General features: G+C 33.7%; 1 long non-coding RNA gene across 2 annotated transcripts; it reads right to left on the minus strand.

Moving 5' to 3' along the window:
* Nucleotides 1–4,514: 4,514 nt before the first annotated feature.
* Nucleotides 4,515–6,813, minus strand: LOC116085031. 2 transcript variants are annotated; one of them, XR_004116374.1, is made up of 3 exons: nucleotides 6,628–6,813; nucleotides 5,016–5,127; nucleotides 4,515–4,773 (listed from the first exon to the last, which is right to left on the minus strand). It is a non-coding gene; the product is annotated as an uncharacterized LOC116085031 (long non-coding RNA). The 2 variants fall into 2 exon arrangements; XR_004116373.1 differs by having other exon boundaries at nucleotides 6,529–6,813.
* Nucleotides 6,814–8,545: the final 1,732 nt, after the last annotated feature.

Raw genomic sequence — 8,545 nt, forward strand, 5'->3', positions numbered from 1 at the left:
AAAGGTCAATAGAAGCTAAAGAACAATGAACAAGATAAAGTGTAACCAGCTCGTGTTGTAAAATGTAACTAACTCATGTTGTGAGCTGTGAACTTCTGTATAAAAATGTAGAGCTTTGTTTCCTCTGGGTGGCTCTGGTCCCGATCACGGAGTTGACCCTGGTATACCAGTTTCAAATAAAAATCAACCTCGTGTTATTACAGTGGCCTCCTTCTTGATTCCATGCGAGTGGGGTACTCAAACCAGTTATAACAATTTCACAGTATAACAGGGTTTGGCTAGGATGTTGGAACATTGGTGGGGATTGGAGAGCAATGTTTAGTTTTGTCTAGCTATTAGTAAATCATATCTTGGTGGCCACCTAGCTAGCAAGTGAGACTATTTCAAGGACATATCTGGGCTACCTCTGAGTTAAGGGTTGCAGGAGACGGCTTCCTTGATGCTTTTTGCCTCATAAACTGCTGTCACACAAAGTGTGCATGGCATGAAAGCGTATCTGAAATGAGTAAAACAAAAGTAATTAATTGCATGTATACAAATAAAATTAATTCTTAAGTTGGTTGGACTGAACCCAATCAATAGAAAGCCTTAGAAGTAACTGTAGCATTCTCTGGGGGAAAAATTCATCCCCTGTATATTCTACTGTAATTCCTGCCCAAGGCTTTCCCACATGTTTTAGAATCTCAGTCCAGAGTGCAGGGTAACATAAGTACATCACTCATACATGCAAGCACACACTCAGGTGTGCACACAAACATGCACAGAAGAGAGGCAGAGGAAGAAGGAGAGAAAGAGGGAGAGAGAGAGGGAGGGGAAGATGAAAGAAGAAGGAAATGACAAGAGAAATAGAGACAGACAGAGTGAAAGAGAGACATAAAGAGAAATAGAGTGAGAAAGAGAGAAAGAGGACTTGAGAATAAACATCCATACTCTTGCTAGATACCACATTACTAATGATTTAGGAAAGGTTTTGTAAATGGAGGACCATTCTGCTCTATAATTCAGGTTAGCTATTGAAGTAAGAATCTTGATATTTATGCACTACTGTCATCAAATGATTCAGGCTCTTTACAATTTAAAACTCATTCTAGTCTAGTAATGCCTTCTATGGCACAGCATTCAGCAGGCCAGGAAACGTGATTTCACTTGGTGTTCATATTTCTAGTGTTCTCCAATCTGGGTATATCAAGTGTCTTAGCTTTTATCTTGTAGCTATTATAAAATATCCAGATCCTTTCCCTATTCCTGAAGCTCTCTCCAATTGACAGCCACTCACTGAGAAAAAAGTAGACTGCAGTAGTTTTAGCATCAGGACATTCAAAGCCTGTGGTGACACATGGGCGGGTCCACAGACCTGTTGCCAGGGTAACAGCAACCATATTCCCAGAATCCATTGGGCTCACCTCCCACCTTTACCTGAGGCCATACGGCACAACCCATATATATATATATATATATATATATATATATATATATATATATATATATGGAACATTCCTCCATCTTTCTCTCTCTCCCCCTCCTCTCTTTCTGTGCCACTACCCCCTCTCTCCCTCTCAATTAAAACTCTTACACATGGAACTGTTTGGGCCTAGTGTGTGGTATGTTCTTACGAGACCCACCGTTCTAACATATCAAGTAGAGTCACACTACTTATACAAATCACACTTGAGGGCAGGCTCCAAGCACAGAGGTAGGTGGTCAGCACAAAATGCATCTGTGGTACTTTTGAAGGGTTATTTTGTCTCATAATACTTGTCTTCTTCTTTTTTTCCTCTTTACATGTCTTTTGTTTATGGTTTCCAATTTAGTATTTTTATGGGATTTTTGTGAATGCAGGTGTATGTGTCTATGTGTTTGTTCATGTTTCTCCATTTTTTCATTGGAATTTTTTTTTGTTTGTTTTGCACTATTTTCTGCATTTATAGTTTTATTTTCTTTCTTTTGATTTTAGATGCCTATTTGTTTCTAATGAGAGAGAAAGAAACAAAGAAAGAAACAAACAAAGAAAGAGAAAGAAAGAAAGAAAGAAAGAAAGAAAGAAAGAAAGAAAGAAAGAAAGAAAGGAAGGAAGGAAGGAAGAAGGAAAGAAAGAAAGGCTGTGTATGTGTATGGACTGCGAGGTGGAAGATCTATAAGGACTTGGGAGAGGAACATCTTAGTTGATGGATAATTTGAAAAAATCTATTTTCAATAAAATCAAATAAATATACATAATAATTCATGATGTCTACAAAATAGGAACTTAAGGGAGAACACAATTTTTATTTTTCAGCTTCCCATTCTGGGTACAAATTTTCAAAGAAGTCGGTGTGCAGGAACTTAAAAGCAGCTGTCCCAAGCAGGAGAAGTCCATGAAAGCACAAATAATAGTTTGTTCCCCTTCCCCACTTACAGAATCCAGAACTATAGACAAGGAATGAATGGCAGCAGCCACAGTAAGAGAGTCTTCACATGCCAATGAAAATGAACCACCTGCCCAAGGACCAACAGATACATTCTGAGGCCCAGGTACAAGATAGATTCTGTTGAGTTATCAACTCACACTAACCATCATAACCAAGCTTTCTCTGTTTATATATTAGGTTAAATAAGTGTTGCATTCACTACTTCTGAGTCCAATCTTTTGGCATTTATTATCACTAATACATAATTTAATTTGTAGTAATAATAAGTTGATGATTAAAGCAATGGAACTTTTGACAGTTTGATCTTCAGGGATCTCCTATATAAAGTATGTCTTCATTCTGACAGAGTCTATAGCTTTTGCTTTTAACAAGTTAATTGACTGTAACACTTTTTCATGTGAATTACACTCAGGTTTATTTTAATAGCCTTGGCTTGGAACTATACCAACATTGGCATCTTATTTCTTTAACTTTTCAATATACAATTTAGTGTCTGAAGTAACCCTCATGAATATGTTTAGATTCTTCTTTAAGGAAAGAAATTTGAGATGTTTTAAACATTGCAAGACATAATAAATTTAAAAAATGAAGCAGGAGTGTCCAGTATCTTCCTCTTGTTAACATTGGAATGTTTAGAGAGAAATAGCCATAAATATATATGGGCATAAAAGTACAACATTGTCTCAAATTCTAAATATTATGTCACTTCTTGTTAGATTATTCAAATATACTCAGTAGTCAATAGAATAATTCTATTTGGTATTTAAAGTTCACCTTTGCTGATGAGAAAGTTCACTTACCAATTAACCAGTTGACTGTGTTTATGAGGCCAGCTAACTATCCTCACCTTATGAGAACAATTAAGTATGCAATTGAATTATTAATAATTTGAAATATGGGGCTAGAGAGATAGCTCAGTGGTTAAGAGCTCTGACTGCTCTTCCAAAGGTCATGAGTTCAAATCCCAGCAACCACATGTTGGCTCACAACCATCTGTAATGAGATCTGACACCCTGGGGTGTCTGAAGACAGCTACAGTGTACTTATATATAATAAATAAATAAATCTTAAAAAACAAAACGAAAAAGTTGAAATATGAAAATTTCTTAAAATGAGAAAAACAGCAAAAGTTACAAAAAAAGTATGTATTAATATCTTTGTATTTGTAAGCTGGCATTCATGGTAATTTTCAAAGATATGTAGTTATTTTATTTATTTTGAATATTTTAGAAAATAAAATCAGCCTATGTGTACATGGCATTATTCCCAAAAATGTGACTTTAATGTTCCCATGAAAAGGCCATTTTATACAAGACTAACATTATATTAAAATTATATTAGATAACTTTAATTTGAATTAATAGTTATCCTGAAACACAGACATAGTACAAGTCAGCAGAACCTGTATGTACATTTCTTCTCTAGTATTTATGAGCTTTAGTTTCATCAAAAATTAAAATGTTTGGTGTCACAAAATCTATGGAATCCCATTCCTTGACTCATTTTGGGAAGAATTTATCATGACTAATGTCTTTGAAAGTTTTAATTATGACATAAAAATTTTAAATTTCATAAGAATACATCAATTAAATTATAAATTGTTATTTTCAAACTAACTAGTTTATTGACTTCTTTTCTTTTTTATTGGATATTTTCTTTATTTACATTTCAAATGTTATATCATATATTTATATGTTATGAGATTCACTAGAAAATAATGTTTTTGAAAATGGTAGTTTTAGGAAAGAGAAATGTCCTGTCAAAACTGATTTTTGGAAAAGTTCATCTCTATTTGTAATTATTATTATCTAATAATAGGAAGTAGATAACTCATGGCTGATTCAAGTATTTATGTAAAAAAAAATTAAAAAAGCTATGGATGATACTACATATGTCACTCCATTGACAGAATGCTTGCTGACATGCTTGGAGATTTGGGTTTGAATAGAGGCACAGCATAAAATCAAGAGTTTGCTACAAATCTGGTTACACAAGTGTGGGGGACCGGCCAGCGGACCCTCACTCCGTAGATGCTCTCGGACTTGAGATTATTGAGTACCTGTAAATACAAGCGGGTGAGAGAGAGACAAAGACATGGACACCGAGTAGCTGTATCAGGGTGTGTTTTTACTAGGGGAAAACTGAGTTTATATAACCAGAGGCATAATCGAAACCAAGGGCAAACTGAAACCAAACAATTTAACATAAACTTGAGGCCAGAGGAAGGGAACTTCAAAGGCAAGTCCGACAGTCTTTGATCTGTGATAGTCAGGCATCCGCTGGTGGCATCCGAAGTTCTGGGGCTGAGAGATAGTTTCAATTTCGCTCTCCAGGTTGAGGGTTGAGGGAGCCCACACACAAGACCCTGTGTCATAAACAATGGAAAAGAATAAATACAGATAAAAAAATGACAATAGAGGTTCATGGACACTACCAGTGTTAGCTACAGAAATCGCTAAGAGTCAGCCCAGTCTCCCCAGAAAATTCAAACTCATTCCTATCAACATCTAAAATGAAGAATCACTGTACCCTGTTTCAGTAAGGCATATTTCTCAAATAATCAAATTCTCAGGATAGCCTGGAGAGTCGCTCTGATGGGAGACATACCTACATAGTTAGGAAATATGAGTCAGAGCTCACAGTTGAACATAAAACCATCATGTCAAGTAGATGATATTGCATTGCTGTTTCCCGTGAGGATTCATGCAGCACACTAAAGCTGTAAGTAAACCAGTAGACAATGCGTTTGCTTTAGCAGCTACAATTTCACACTTATATATAGAGACACAAGCATATTTGTATTACTGAGTAAATGGATGAAGAATGACAAGAATGAGATATTACCTGGTAGATATAGTAAGAAGATGCAAATTGTGTTCGATTAATATGAAATGGGATTTTAATCCAAATTATTCCAGTTAGTGAAGGTAGACCTGTTTTCTAATCCAGATGACGATTAGTTTAAACTACTTACCTGTCTTTCTGTCTGTTTGGCTGCATAGTCTCCTTTATACTATACCTTACACCTTTTACTCTTTACTATTAGGATTTAAAAGTTGATTTAGTTATTTTATTCTTTTAGCCCTTTCCCAAGTTGAAAGATACTTGTCTGGTGTTCTAAATTCATAGGTGTCCTATCTTGCATTTTCTTCTCCTCTTGCTTGTACCAATTGTCAAATTTCTGTTTCTCTTTTATCAGTGCATTGATTATGTGCAATTGAATGCTCACATAGCAGAGCTCACATCTCAAATTCAGCTTCCAATTTTGTTTTGCTATGCTAGTCACATGGGCTGCCTTTCTACCAAAGTGCGTCCATGTGTCAAATTTAACAATATATTATCAAATTAATGCCTTTTGTTTGAATTCGTATTTGTTTTATACTATGGTATTATTATTAAATTACTAGGATATGTGAAGTTTTGATAATGATAAACAAATAATATGTGTTACCATTACACTATCAATGAAAGTACAATATACAAATAGCAAGAATTTGCATTAAACGTATATTCACATTTCTTACTAAAAATAGTAATTATGCATCAACACAAATGGACATGCAAAGGCATCTATAAAAGTATTCTTTAATAGTTTTTATATCACTACTAATTCATTTACTATATACTTTCAAACAATGTTATTTTTAAGGAAAGGACTATACCGTATGGCTGAATCTAACAGAGAATCATGAGTGTTGGAGACAAGAGGAAGCACTGTGCGTACTTCTTTTGCTTATCACACCAAGCATATGGGCTGCACAGAGAATCCTCTTTTAACCTTTTAAAAGACATGGTTGCTTCAGAGCACAGAAGGATGCAGTGGTTAGAAATGGGGATCTCAGTTGAAAGTTTGTCTTTTTTAAGTCTAAAATAGAACTACACATGATGGAAAGCATGGGTTAATATTATGAGGACATAAAAAAGACAAAATTACTACAAAATTATTGTCTAGACAGCTACTTTCTTCAAGTTACACCCTGACTTTAAAAAAAAAAAGAATGAAATTGTTGAAAGCCAAGAGCAGAGCTGAAGACAATCAGTCAATATTTCAAATTCAATCTCCAGTGCTAATCACAATATCCACTTACTTCCCCTGGCAGGCTCTTTCCTGGGTACTTACCTCATTCTGATGATCGCAGGAGTCAGGCCTGTATGTGTCAGAGAACCAAGTACACACGCCAGCAAATGAATGTCCTGTAGCCTGTTTATGCTCACTCACCCAAACAAGCTGGAACAGCATCTCTCACTTGGGAATTCAGGCGACTTCCAGGCAATGCTTAGAGGGACTGTGATGGTAGAGTAGACAAACAGACAACTTTATCTCCTCTGTCTAAAATGAAATACATGTCAAACTTTATTCTTCTCAAGCTTTCATCACAAAATCATGTTTTTGGTGAAGGCATGCTTGTTGACATTCTTACAGTCCTTCTACAGAAGAAAAACATGCTTCAGTTATTCTTTTAAATATGTTTTAATGCAGTCATGTTGTACTTGAAACATTTTATTTGCTTTCATTAAATAATTTCTGCTATTTCTTATACTAAAAGTAGTAAGATGATACATTCACATTTTTTTAAAAGAAAGGATTTAATTGTGGATGCTAAAAAGTCCATTGGTTTCAGATTTTATTTCCTACAATAAAACTAACATGAAGACTGTTCAAAAGGCAGAGGAGTCATGGTTAAAGACACAAGAACGAACCAATTTCATTACCAGAGGTATAGGGGATGATACATTTACCTCAGTGAAGTCTCAGACTGAACTCTCAGTCTGAGGGGAAGATTCAGAAAGGGTCATGACTTCAAGAAGTAGATACATTCACATTTTAAAAGAATGTGCTTTTCAGTTCTTACCAAGACATATTCATGATCTCATTATGATTGCTAAATAACTTAATTTGACCTTTTTTCCATAGTCAGCATGTTAATTTAGTTGCAGGACAAATTTGAAATTGGCCTAATTAGCCATAAACACAGAAATAAATTGCATATTTTGATTTGAAATAGAATACAATTCTTATTTTGTTTAACTTATACAAATGTAAACAGCCAACAATTTGTGATGAATTTTATTTCTTTAAGTGTATAGAAATAATTTAACAATGTAATTATATTCTTATTTATATTATAGTCATTTAGTGAATCACCATCCAGTTTTGTAATATATGAGACAAACAGACAATTCAATATGAAAACTAGAGTTTATTGTAGACATCATCTAGTTAATCCATTGAATAATAGTGATCCTTTCAGAATCACTTTTTCTAATTATACAACTTAGGAACAAAGAATACTTACAACACTTCTTTGTAATAATGAAGATGCTATTAGAATGAGTGTATTGTTCTCTACTATGACAATACATTATAAAGATATTCACAGGAGTATTTGTCAATATGGACAAAGATTTACTTTGATAATCATCTGTCAGTGAAAAACTAAGAGATAAATTAGTCTGTAAACGAAAACTTGAAACTCATAAGAATGACTTAAAATTCTTAGTAAATGCATGTACATCTATCTGAGTATGAATGACATCTCCCAACATTGATGAAATCCAAATGTCCAATTTAAAACACAAGTACTTAAACTTCTATGGACCTAAATGCAAATATAAATCTATGAGAGACATTCATTTATACTTTAAATTTTATAAAAAGATGGATATTTTAAATAAGAGGCTATATGTTTTCTTCTGAAAATGATTTTTCAAATAATAAATAAGCAAATAAAAATAAATTAGCTGTTTACTTTTTAAATAGTTGAAACTTTAAAAAAATAAATAATGAAAAGCATTAATTGTCACAAAAATACAAAAATTACTGGACTATCAATAAGGAAAACACAGAAATGAAATAAAATAGTCACTATAGTAATAACTAGTGTGTTATTTCTCAGTACTTGAGATACAGTACGCTGAAAGTATGTATCTTCCCTGGAGAAATTAAAAAAATAAATAAATTCCTATTCAATACTATATATCAACATGAACTACACACTGGTAATAAGAAAATAATTAGAATGTTGCTTGTTTCATATTTATACTAGGTAGAAATTATTAAAAATATTTAGAAACAACGACAACAGGTTATATCTTGGTATAGGCTTTCAATAGGAAAGCAGAGCTTGCATAAATTT

This window comes from Mastomys coucha, unplaced genomic scaffold (assembly GCF_008632895.1).
Source record: "Mastomys coucha isolate ucsf_1 unplaced genomic scaffold, UCSF_Mcou_1 pScaffold9, whole genome shotgun sequence".
Lineage (NCBI taxonomy): Eukaryota > Metazoa > Chordata > Mammalia > Rodentia > Muridae > Mastomys > Mastomys coucha.